The sequence below is a fragment of the Mustelus asterias genome, unplaced genomic scaffold (assembly GCF_964213995.1).
Source record: "Mustelus asterias unplaced genomic scaffold, sMusAst1.hap1.1 HAP1_SCAFFOLD_194, whole genome shotgun sequence".
Classification (NCBI taxonomy): Eukaryota; Metazoa; Chordata; class Chondrichthyes; order Carcharhiniformes; family Triakidae; genus Mustelus; species Mustelus asterias.
The window spans coordinates 70,006-83,121 of record NW_027590187.1 but is presented as its reverse complement, the minus strand read 5'-3'; the positions used below and the strand labels follow the sequence as shown (position 1 = coordinate 83,121).

General features: G+C 44.2%; 1 protein-coding gene, 1 long non-coding RNA gene and 2 other non-coding genes across 4 annotated transcripts in view; 3 read left to right on the top strand and 1 right to left on the bottom strand.

The window, feature by feature from the left end:
* Positions 1–13,116, top strand: part of LOC144485434 (uncharacterized) — a 664,084-nt gene that overhangs the window by 582,983 nt on the left and 67,985 nt on the right. The gene's annotated exons all lie outside the window — the stretch shown is intronic.
* Positions 1–13,116, top strand: part of LOC144485409 (putative G-protein coupled receptor 139) — a 30,682-nt gene that overhangs the window by 3,427 nt on the left and 14,139 nt on the right. The gene's annotated exons all lie outside the window — the stretch shown is intronic.
* Positions 1,166–1,248, top strand: trnal-cag (transfer RNA leucine (anticodon CAG)). The gene has a single exon. It is a non-coding gene; the product is annotated as a tRNA-Leu (tRNA).
* trnar-ucu (transfer RNA arginine (anticodon UCU)) lies at positions 3,114–3,204 on the bottom strand. The gene is given in 2 exon segments: positions 3,114–3,149; positions 3,168–3,204. It is a non-coding gene; the product is annotated as a tRNA-Arg (tRNA).

Below are 13,116 nucleotides of genomic sequence, written 5' to 3'. Positions count from 1 at the left end.
TTTCTGATTCTGTCTGTGGAATTGTGTGTGCGCAAGAGATTTTTTTCTGACAGTCAGCTCCCAGAACTGTAAATTAGTTTGGAATTAATTCTGTATTTGCAATGTTTGGGATTGTAAAGGAGTTGTGTATCTCCACATTTTAAATCTCCGATTTATTTTTTTCAGCGTCGCTGACTGGGCCAGTAGTTTTTTTTTATTCATTCATGGGACATGGGCATCACTGGCTGGCCAGCATTTATTGCCCACTGCGAGTTGCCCGAGCGCAGTTGTGAGTCAACCACATTGTTGTGGCTCTGGAGAGACATGCAGGCCAGACCGGGTAAGGACGGCAGATTTCGTTCCCTAAAGGACATTACTGAACCAGTTGGGTTTCCTGGTGGAATTCTTGGTGCAATTTGAATTCAGTAAAACGTATCTGGAATTAAGAATCTACTGATGACCATGAAAGCATTGCCGATTTTTCCAAGCAGGTGGAGGGTGGGGTGAGGTTTAGAGCAGAAGACCATAAGACATAGGAGCAGAATTAGGCCACGAGGCCCATCGAGTCTGCCCCGTCATTCAATCATGGCTGACATTTTTCTCATCCCCATTCTCCTGCCTTTTCCCCATAATCCCTGATCCCCTTATTAATCAAGAAGGCAATGCGGCAGGATGCTGATTGTGAAAACAGCCGATTTTAAAGCAGGTGTGTCGGAAAGTGAAGAGTGAAATTGTCTGTGAGAAGATCACAGAAAACCTGGATCTGGAGCTGCGTCCAAGAGACAAGTTTTGGGTTGTCACTAAATGAACTCCTTTAATAGAGCACAAAATCAGAAACAGGAAATGCTGGAAATCTTCAGCAGCTCCGAAAGCAGCTGTGAAGAGATATTCCTGTCGCCAGGATGTAACTCTCCAATTGGAGACTTCACGTTGCTCAGATCTGACACTCTCAACAGCTTCGTGTAAGGAACAGGTAGGGCGGGAATTGGGTCTTTGTTGATTTGAGCAAACAGAGCAAGCAATGCAGCAATGAGAAGCTGCTCACGCCCCGGCGGCTTGGCGAAGGATGGTGCTCAGATACAGGCCTCTGGCTGGGGTTCAAAAATGGAAAAACACATCGAGTTCTCAATGTAATGACAACAAAGATGAAATTCAAATCAATTTTTGCAGAGACTGCAGAGAGGAAGTCAGGATGGCCGAGCGGTCTAAGGCGCTGCGTTCAGGTCGCAGTCTCTTCTGGAGGCGTGGGTTCAAATCCCACTCCTGACATGGATTTTTAGTTGCTGCGCCAGACATCAGCCAAACTCGCGAAATCTCTCATCTGGAAGCACAAGGGCAGCAGATGCACAGAAACAACGACCACTCGGTCCACTCAGAGGGACACACCATCCTGACTTGGAAATAAATCGCCGTTTCTGTGGCTGGCTGACAATCCTGGAACTCCGTCCCGAAAAGCAGTGTATCTGTACATACACTGCAAGGGCTCAAGGATGAATTCACTGCCAAATTCTCGAAGATAATTAATTTTGGACAATTAATACTTCCCGTGCCAGCGAAACACATATCCCGTGTCAATGAAGTTCTGAAGAAATCGCCTCGTGTCACAGGAGGATCTCATCTGCCTTCAGAGCAGAAAACTGTGTGTGAGCCACATCCTGAACACGGCTACTTTCATACCAGATGTGTGTCTGAAAACAGTAACTGGAACCAGCTCACGGTAAATCACTCAATGTTTAACGGAAGAGTTTCACTAAGTGTTGTGTGCGATTCCCTCTGATGTGTTTGTACAATGTCGGGGAAAGGCGGATTTGAAAGGCTTATAGGGAAATCGGTGCATTCTCGATGGGCCACTGTGGGATTCAATTGGTTTTCTTTCATGAATCTATCCAAAATCCTGTAACATCTGTGGAGAGAGAAACGATCGTTCCCGTGAAAGGTCAGTATCTGAAATGTGAGCTATCTCTATTTTCACAGAATCTACCCCATATGAATCTTATTTCCAGCATTTCACTGTACCTCTGGCTGCCGCCAGACTCTGTGGCTTAGTTGGTGAAAGTAACTGCCCAGTAAATAGAAGTTCCTGGGTTCAAATGAGCAGAGCCCTAATCCCTGACAATTACTCGAGACGTAATATCCCTTCCCTTCAAGTTAATATAGTCTTTCCCACTACAGTACATAATCTACAGAGATAAAGAACATGTGTCGAGACTCTGTACAAATATCTCCACTATTTGCTTACATGAAAAGGCTATTTACATCATCTTGCAGTAACCTATTAAATCTGCAACAAATTCACTGCTGTAAATGCTGCAAACACAGCTTTCCCCTGTTTCTCAGGGAATTTCCAACAGTCAAATGGCCTCAGGATCATAGAATCGCGGCAGTGCTGAAGGAGACCATTCTGCCCATCGAGTCTGTACCGACTCTCAGAGCATCGCACACAGGACCTATCCCTGCGGCGCCACGCATCCAACCCGCTGATCTACCTTCACTGCACTTACTGGGGCACCTCAGGGCAATCTAGCATGGCCAATCCACCCAACCTGCCAATCCTTGGACTGTGAGAAAACCAGAGCACCTGGTTTCCTGAGATAACTTGCCTGGGTGTCTGCATCTTGAGCAATACTACAGAAGTTTGACACAATCCAGGACAAATTCATTCGCTTCCCATTCACTCCCTACACAACGGCAGCAATGTGCACCATCTACAAGATGCACTGCAGCAACTCAGCAAGGCTCCTTTGACAGCACCTTCCAAACCCACGACCACTACAGCCGAGAAGGACAAGCGCAGCAGACACATCAGAATAACACCAGCTCTTTGAAGGACACTATTATTTATTTACTGTTTCTATTTATTTATAAATTGGTTGTGTATGTGTGTGTGTGTGTTCCTTAATCCTCTTTATGTATCGCTTAGTGTGAAAAAATGATGTTACTATTACTAAGCGAACCCTGTGTCAAAGTTTAAGAAAGACCCCGGGGTTTGCCATTTATTCTCGAGTCAGTGGTTTCCATGGGAGCCGAATAAACAGGAACAACATGGAGAGATGGCAGAGCAGGAAATGTTGGTGCGGAAGCTGAATCACATCAATGAAGCAGCAAACTGTTTGTAACGAATCTGATCCAAAATCCGACTCTGGTGGGACTCGAACCCACAACCGTTGAATGGCTAACTTGCCATCATTTAGAAGTCCAACGCGCTATCCATTGCGCCACAGAGCCGCGTGCCGCCAGCTCACTTTGCAGGTCCATATGTGGATTATTGACAATGTACAAACTATTGGTCAGTTCAACGATATCGCAGTTAAACCGTTGAGAACAGTTAAGAGGAATTTCATTGAGTACACGTCGTATTGGAACATCTTATGTCTGCTAAAAGACATACCTTTGTGCAAATACACACCTTTGTGTCCCAGGTACAGGAAATCGTTCCAGAATGATCCCTCCTCCCCCCGCCCCACCCCGTCTTCCTCATTCTCCTGTACAGCTTGGAGACTAATCTCACAGGCTTGACAGTGGGGAGACACATTCTACTCTATCTGTCACAAGACTGATCAGAACCTGTTCCCTGTTCCAGTAAAACACCTGCACAGAACACAACGCAAAGCTGGAAGCTGGAAATCTGAAACAAATACTGAAAATGCTGGAAATGCTCAGCGGATGAGGCAAAACTTTTGATTAATGGAGATTTCTGTAAAACAAGCTCCTGAAGCGCAGCACAGCTGCACAGTTTAAAGTTTCCTTCCATCCACAATGGATGGTCCATTCTATGATTTTGAACAATTCAAATTGATAATCTGCATTGTTATTCTCGTCACCACAGCCAGAAAACCACTTCGGGCATTGATGTCACCCTTGAATTTGAAATTTGTAAATTCATTCTCTATCTTTTTAAAGCTACTATTGAAACTGTATCCATCAGCCGCTCAGTTCTTTGTGAATGAGAAGGAGAATTGAAGATATATTTGGATAACTTTCCTTTGACCAAATTTGTGCAGAAGCATAAAGGCGGGAATCACACACAGCACTTCATTAAACTCACGAGCTAAACATTGAAAGGTGAGAGTGTTTAATCAAGGGATGGTTCTATTTATTCATTTATTATTAATGGAGAATAGAAAAGTTGGAACAGTCTGCAATCTGGGCAATGTAATTGAGCAAACTGAAACACAATGGGGACTGGGCACGATAAGCCTACCATGGGCAATGCACAAAATGGAGGTACAATGTTGACTGAGTTGTGAGACGGAGCAGGGAGGCATTGCCGGGTGAAACTATATCGGAAATTGGGAGTGCCACATGTTTACTGATCACTGCAGAATTAGAAGGGGCAATGCAGACTTCAGGCTGGATATTCAATGGGTTCTCAGATTGGTGAATAGACTGGAATCTTAGCATGGTAAAGATGCAACAGGGATTAGATAGGATGAAGGTGTACCCTTATTTTACATCACCTCTCCTCGATCTTCGGAGCAAAATATATCACTTCATAATTCCCGACATTAATTAAATTGCATCTGTCTCGTGTCTGCCCATTCCACCAGCCTGTCCATATCTTCTTGAAGATTATCAATATCCTCCTCACTAAAGTTCATAATATTTTCAAGTCTTGCATCCTTGGCAAATTTTGAGATTGAAACCTGTACCCCCAGATATAGTAAGAAGTTTAACAACACCAGGTTAAAGTCCAACAGGTTTATTTGGTAGCAAAAGCCACACAAGCTTTCGGAGCTCCAAGCCCCTTCTTCAGGTGAGTGGGAAGGGGAAATGCAGAAGGGGCAATGCAGGGGCAATGCAGAATGGGCAATGCAATATTCCCACTCACCTGAAGAAGGGGCTTGGAGCTCCGAAAGCTTGTGTGGCTTTTGCGACCAAATAAACCTGTTGGACTTTAACCTGGTGTTGGTAAACTTCTTACTGTGTTTACCCCAGTCCAACGCCGGCATCTCCACATCATGACCCCCAGATACAGGTCAGTAATACTTGTCAAGAAAAGCATGTTTCTCTCGACATTACATCCCCAATCAGAAATAGGTACAACGTTGTGTAATATATGCTTTGATAGGTTTGTACAAATAATTTAACTGTTGCGTAATGAAATTCTAACTATGCTAAACAACAATGATTCAAAATGCCATTTGGTTCAAAATAAAATGCCACTTTATATTTTCAGTTAAAAAAAAACATAGTTTTGCTAAATTAGCGGGATTCAAATGATGAATACAGCGGAATGCAGCGTAGTGGTAGATTTGGAAATGATATGGCAAGCACATTCAATATTTCGAAATTCCTCCGTCCCAGGCTCAATATAATGTGAACAATTCTTGCCTATTGTATCCCTCTCTGATGCCAAAACTTCAGTCTACCAGAGTGTGCTGCCATCTGCTGGCCGCAATACAGAACCGCAGCAGAGCGGAAGAAATTCACATGAAAGGTGGGTGTTGCAGAGACAGAACAATCAGGAATTAATCATAGAGTCATAGAGGTTTGTAGTATGCAAAAAAGCCCTTCGGCCCAACGTGTCTATGCCGCCCCCTTTTTAACCACTAAGTTAGTCTCACTTGCCTCTATTTGGCCCATATCCCTTTTACCCATGAAACTGTCTAAATGCTGTTTAAAAGACAAAATTGTACCCGCCTCTACTACTGCCTGTGGCAGCTCGTTCCAAACACTCACCACCCTCTGTGTGAATAAAATGCCCCTCTGGACCCTTTTGTCTCTCTCCCCTCTCAGTTTAAACGTATACCCTCTCGTTTTAGACTCCCCTACCTCTGGGAAAAGGTATTGACTATCTCGCTGATCTATGGCCCTCATTATTTTATAGACCTCAAAAAGGTCAGCCCTCAGCCTCCTACGCTCCAGGGAAAAAAGTCCCAGTCTACCCAGCCTCTCCTTATAATTCAAATCTTCAATTCCCAGTAGCATCCTATTAAGTCTTTTCTGCACACTTTCAAGATTAATAATATCCTTTTTATAATAGGGTAACCAGGACTGTACACATTATTCCAAGTGTGGCCTTACCATGTCTTGTACAACCTCAACAAGGCATCCTAACTCCTGTATTCAAAGTTCTGAGCAATGAAACCGAGCATGTCGAATGCCTTCTGTCCACCTGTGACTCTAATTCCAAGGAGCTATGAACATGTACCCCTAGATCTCTTTGTTCTATAACTTCTCCCCAACGCCCTACTATTAATTGAATAAGTCCTGCCCTGGTTCGACCTACCAAAATGCATTGCCTCGCATTTATCTCAATTGAACCCCATCTGCCATTCGTCAGCCCACTGGACCAATTGATCAAGATCCTAGCTAATTTTCTTCACTGTCCTCTATACTGATTGGATATCAGCATTAAATCCCACAGAGAATTCAATATTAATGGACTTTCCCATTATTCCGTAATTTGGAACTTGTTCCTGTCTGGAGCAGTTGAGTCAATTAGCATTGCTGTATTTCAGGGAACTCTGGATAATCAGACGATGGAGAATGAATTGTCATGGAGATGTTCGTGTGGAATCATGTACTAATTAGACCAAAATGCCCGGTTTCAATCAGTTATCGTCCAGGTAGAATGAGTACAGACTTGCAAAGTGTCTCAGACACAAGTACATTTATAATGAATATAGAAACATAGAAGAAACATAGAAAAACTACAGCACAAAACAGGCCCTTAGGCCCCACAAGTTGTGCCGAACATATCCCTACCTTTTAGGCCTACCTATAACCCTCCATCCTATTAAGTCCCATGTACTCATCCAGGAGTCTCTTAAAAGACCCTATTGAGTTTGCCTCCGCCACCACTGACGGCAGCCGATTCCACTCGCCCACCACCCTCTGTGTGAAAAACATCCCCCTAACATTTCCCCTGTACCTACCCCCAAGCACCTTAAGATCACACAGATGTTGCAGCAGAGACAGACCGATACAGAATGAGTCCAACGCTGATAAATATAGAATCTTAGAATAGATACAACAAAGAGGGAGACCATTCGGCCCTTTCTCTGTGTGCTGTTCTGTACAAGAACAACTCATCTTGTCCCTTTCCCAGTCATTGTTCTCTTCAGGTGCTGATCCCATTCCCCTTTGATAACCCTGATTTCATGCTGCCTATACTCTCGGGCAGTGGATTCCAGGTCCTAAACACTCAGCACATTAAAAACATCCTTCTCCCCTCTGCCAGTGGGAACAGTATTTCTTCATCTACCCTCTTTAGACAGCACCTACAAACCCACCACCTCTACCTGCTACGTGGGGCACCAGCACCTGGAAACTCCCCTCCAAGCCACCCTCCGTCCTGACTTGGAAACACATCACGGCTCCATCAGTGTCACTGCGGCAAAATCCCTCCCTAACACTGTTGGGCTAACATCACTGTGGGTGTACCTACATCTCTGGTACTGCAGCGGTTCAAGAAAGCAGCTCATCATATCATTCTCAAGGTAAATTAGAGAAGGGGAATGAATGCTGGCCTGGCCAGTGACACCAGCTTGCGTAAGTTGAAGTTTTAACACTATGTATTAGTGTCACAAGTAGGCTTACATTAACACTACAATGAAGTTACTATGAAAATCCCCCAGTCGCCACACTCCGGCACCTGAGGGAGAATTTAGCACCGACAAGGCACCTAACCAGCACATCTTTCACATTGTGGGAGGAAATCGGAGCACCCGGAGGAAACCCACGCAGACACGGGGAGAACATGCAGACTCCACACTGAGAGTGACCCAAGCTGGGAATCGAACCCAGGTGCCTGACGAAATAGGTAAAACAAATAAAACCTCGCAACCACAACCGGAGACTGACAGATGCAGAACAAATCTCACTCACATACATGGGTTGGATACAATATTTCTCCGCCAATCTCACTCACTAACAGAGGGTAACATGCAGTCCAGATTGGGACATCCTTATCCAATGACAGTTTAACCAGAGTTTTACGCAAGAACATCTTATCACAACATGCAACATGTTAACCCAACACCGAACATCAGACCAGGAAGAAAACTTCCAGCCAAAAATGAAAACGGAGAATATTTTTAAACAGCAGGGAACACGTACGTTTACAGAGCAGGGGACATACTAACAGAACAGAGAAAACATTAACACAAGATGGATCAAATTTACATAGCCGGAAGCATATTTACGACAACACAGAGGCATTTTACACAACAGCAGAACAACTCTCAAAATCATAGAATCATAGAATCAGACAGCGCAGAAGAGGCCCTTCGGCCCATCAAGTCTGCACCGACCCATTAGAAAGACCTGAACTCCCACCTAATCCCATCTACCAGCACTTGGGACAGTATAACTTGCTGCAGCTATATAGGGCCTTGTTGAGGACACACCTTGAGTATTGTGTGCAGTTTTGGTTTCCTAGTCTGAGGAATGACACTCTTGCTATTGAGGGAGTCCAGTAAATGTTCATGAGACTGATTCCTGGAATACCAGGACTGACACATGAAGAGAGACTGGATCGGCTGGGCTTATACTCACTGAAATTTGGAAGAATGAGAGGGAGTCTCATAGAAACATATCAATTCCTGATGGGACTGGAAAGGCTGGGTCCAGGAAGATTGTTCCCGATGGGTGGCACGGTGGCACAGTGGTGATTGGCACAGTGGTTAGCACTGCTGCCTCACAGTGCCAGGGACACGGGTTTGATTCCTGGCTTGGGTCTCTCTCTGTGTGGAGTCTGCACGTTCTCCCCATGTCTGTGTGGGTTTCCTCTGGGTGCTCCGGTTTCCTCCCACACTCCAAAGATGCGCGGGTTAGGTGGATTGGCCATGCTCAGTTCTCCCTTGGTGTCAGCAGGGCTAGCTCGAGTAAATGCATGGAGTTCTGGAGATTGGGCCTGGGTGGGATTGTGGTTGGCGCAGACTCGATGGGCCGAAAGGCCTCCTTCTGCTCTGTCGGATTCTATGTACTGATATATATGTTTGGGAAGTCCAAAACTAGGGTCACAGTCCAAGAATGAGGGGTAAGCCATTCAGAGCTGAGATGAGGAAGAACTTCTGCACTCAGAGAGTTTTAAAACTGTGTAATTCTCGACCACAGAAAGCTGTTGGGGCTAGTCCATTACATATCTTCAAGAGGGAGCTGACTTGGCCCTTGTGGTTCAAGGGATCAAAGGGTATGGAGAGAAAGCGGAGTGAGATACTGAAAGTGCATGATTAGCCACGGTTATATTGAATGGAAAAGCAGGCTCCCAGGGCCAAATGGCCTATTCCTGCACCTATTTTCTATGTTTCCATGTTCATAGTTCTACATTTTCCCGCCTCTCTGTAATTTCTTTGCGAATCTGCTCCTCTGTATCTTTCCCATTTGTTCGTTATTTATCAAATAAACTGGGTATGTATTGTTACCTTCAACATTCCGTCTTTCAAGCCAAAGAGGTTCTGGCCGTGGATGATCTGGGACATCCTTCCATTAAAAACACTTGAACTCCCACCTAATCCCACTTACTAGTATTTGGCCCATAGTCTTGAGTGTTATGGCGTGCCAAGTGCTCATTTAGGTAATTTTGAAAGGATGTGGGGCATCCCGTCTCCACCACCCTTACAGGCAGCTCATTCCAGACCGTCACCATCCTATGAGTAAAACAATTTTTCCTCACATTCCCCCTCAACCTCCTGCCCCTCACCTTGAACCGATATAGCCTCGTGACTGACCCTTCAACTAGGGGGGATAGCTGATCCTTATCCATTCTGTCCATGCTCCTCATAATCTTGCACACAAAAATGCAGTCAGTGCCGACTCAATGGGCCGAATGGCACTGTAGGAATTGTATGATTCTATGATACTTGGTCTACTTGACTCAAATCATTGCCCAACACAAAGATCCAGAAACAATCTCCATCATCGTTTGCTTTCAAAAATTCTTCTGTAAAAGCACTCCAGAGCACATTTCAGAAGCCTTTCACCCACATTGCTCTCTATTACGTTTGAAATCTCCTGCCCCTCACCCTGAACCTATGTCCCCTTGTGACTGACCCTTCAACTAAGGGTAACAACTCCTCCTTATTCACTCTGTCCGTGACGTTCTTAATCTTGTACATCTCGATTGGGTCACCCCTAAGTCTTCTCTGCTCCAATGCAAACAACCCAAGCCAACCCAACCGCTTTTCATAACTTAAATGTTCCATCCCAGACCGCATCCTGGTAAATCTCCTCTGCACCCCCTCCAGTGCAATCACATCCTTCCAATAAGGTGGCGACCAGAAGTGCACACAGCTGTGGCCTCACCAATGTTCTGAACAACTCTAACAAGACTTCCCTGCTTTTGTAATCGCCTCGATTGATAAAGGTAAGTGTCCCATGTGCCTTTGTCACCACCCTAATCACATGCTTTCCGCCTTCAGAGATCTGTGAACAAACACACCAAGGTCCCTTTGTTCCACAAAACTTCCGAATGTCACCATTTATTGAATACTTCCTTTTCAAATTACTCCTTGCAAAGTGTCTCACCCCGCACTTTTCAGGGTGAAATTCCATCTGACACTTATCTGCCCATTTGGCGAATCCTTCTATGTCTTCCTGTAGCCCAAGACACTCCGCCTCACTGTTAACCACCCGACTAATCTTTGTGTCATCTTTTGGTCCTTGTCTTCCACTCCTTCTTCTTTTATCACATTCGTGACAAAGTGTTTCATCTCCAAGGCTCCTTCAGTCCTTAATCCTGCCTTGATGCCAAAGGCGAGCTCACCTTTGTCATTACGACGATAAATTAGCTCTGGTAATGTCCCCACAGAACTAGGCAGGATCAGGAGAATAACATAATACATGTGTGTAGTCTGGGCCATTCAGTAAGGTCATTTTATATCTGTCCCCTATCTTGTTAATTGGCCTTAACTCCTCCTCTGCCAAACAATTCAACTCCTTTGTTTGCTCTGGATCTGCACCATCACTTGTACACATATTGTTTGGCAAAGACATGCCTCAGATTGTCTTCCTTGCTGTCAGAACCCATTTCGACCATGGTTCCCAAAACCACTGTGGCAGTTACACTGCTGTGGAAACCATCTTAATTTATTTCGCCACCTGCTGCGTTCCGTACCATTTTACTGGCTATCCACATCTCTGCAGGCTGTACAGAACCATAGTTCCAGCAGTTCGTTTGAGATCATGGTACAGTTGTGGCAAACAGTCTCATTTCATGTTGTTGTCCTTTCCTTTGATCCATATTAGCATGATACTTTCACTTCTCAATCTCCTTTTTGAGAATATACATGATTGTTTATTCAACTACACTTTTCTTCAGATAGATGATGTGCTGTTTTGACAGTCGTGCAATTTACATTCAGGTAATTTGAACAACTCAAGAACATGTTCCAAAACAGGCATCTTGTCGTGTATCAGTCTCCAATCCTGCGCAATTTCTGAGTTCACATTATTGACGAGTAACTGGTTCTCCATCTCCAACTTCACCAGTTTATGTGATTGTTCAAGAGTTTAGGCTGCTGCATCTCAGACTGAGTAAACATCAGCTTCTCCTTCTGACCCTGTGCCTACTTGAAAAGGTCATGTCTGCAAGGATGTTGTTGAATTGGAACAGCATTTTTTACAACTGTTTGGTTCAGAATCATTTTAATTCTTCCCGGTGTATTCCCACATTTTTGTCCATGTGATATTAATAACTCTTTCAGGTCAGTTCAATTTTCCTCTGGAAGGTAACTCAATAATTTATCAAAATTCCCAAGAACTTCCTCATTATTCAATTTAATTTGAGGAAAGTCAAGTTCAGAGTCATTCAGAGTTCTTCACTTTGAGTTATAACCATTAAAAGATCCTTCTTCTGTTTTGCTTCCCGATCAAAATACCTTTTAAGCATATTCACATGGCACACTCTGTGAGATTTCCTTCTATCTGGTGTATTTATCAAATAATTCCCTTCACTCAATTCCCATTCAATTTGATAAGGCCCACTAAACCTTGCTTTTAAAAGTTCAACTACAACTGGTAGCAATACTAAGACTTTATCCCCACTAGGTATAATGTAGCGTCGTCAATCCACCTAACATACATATCTATATTGCCTTTTATAACATCTCAGTTCTTTTGTCATCTTGGTGTTATCGGGCGGCACGGTTGCACAACGGTTAGCACTGCTGCTTCGCAGCTCTCGCAACGCGCGTTCGATTCCCGGCTTGGGTCACTGTCTGTGTGGCGTTTGCACATTCTCCCTGTGTCTACATGGGTTTCCTCCGGGTGCTCCGATTTCCTCCCATAATCCAGAGATGTGCGGGTTGGGTTGATTGGCCATGCTAAATTACCCCTTAGTATCACGAGATGCGTAGTCCAGAGGGATTAGTGGGTAAATATGTCAGGGTACAGGTAAAGGGTCTGAGTGGGATTGTGGTCGGTGCAGACTGGATGGGCCGAATGGCCTCTTTCTGCACTGTAGGGATTCTATGATTTGTACCTTATTTATGATCCTCATATTTTTCTTACATTATTCGGACAAAACCTCTGTGTATACTTCAATTTTTATTTAATTCATTTGTGGGACATGGGCATCGCTGGCTGGCCAGCAATTATTGCCCAAACCTAGTTGCCTGAGGGCAGTTAAGAGTCAACCACATTGTTGTGGCTCTGGAATCACATGTAGGCCAGACCAGGTAAGGATGGCAGATTTCCTTTCCTAAAGGACATTGGTGAACCAGATGGGTTTTTCTGAGAATCGACAGTGGGTCATCAGTAGATTCTTAATTCCAGATTTTTTTTATTGAATTCAAATTCCACCGTCTGCCATGGCGGGAATGGAACCCGGGTCCCCAGAACATTAGCTGAGTTTCTAGATTAATAGCCGAGTGATAATACCCCAGGCCATCGCCATGAAAATACTTTCCAAACTGCAATTACTGTTGTAGTTTTGCAGAAATGTCAGAGGCAATAGCAAGATCCCCCAAAAGAGCGATGTAGTGACCAGGTAAATTGTTTTCTTCAATGTTATTGGTTGAATGATTAATACTGTTGTGGAAAACAAGGAGTAACCCTTCACCTGCCCATCATTCAATAGAGGCCATGGGATCATGTCCACTTGAGACAGAAATGAACTGGGATTAATCTTTATTCAAGAAAGATTTCAAAGACCAGAAATGTTGAAATCCAATGATATCACTGACTTGATTTGAT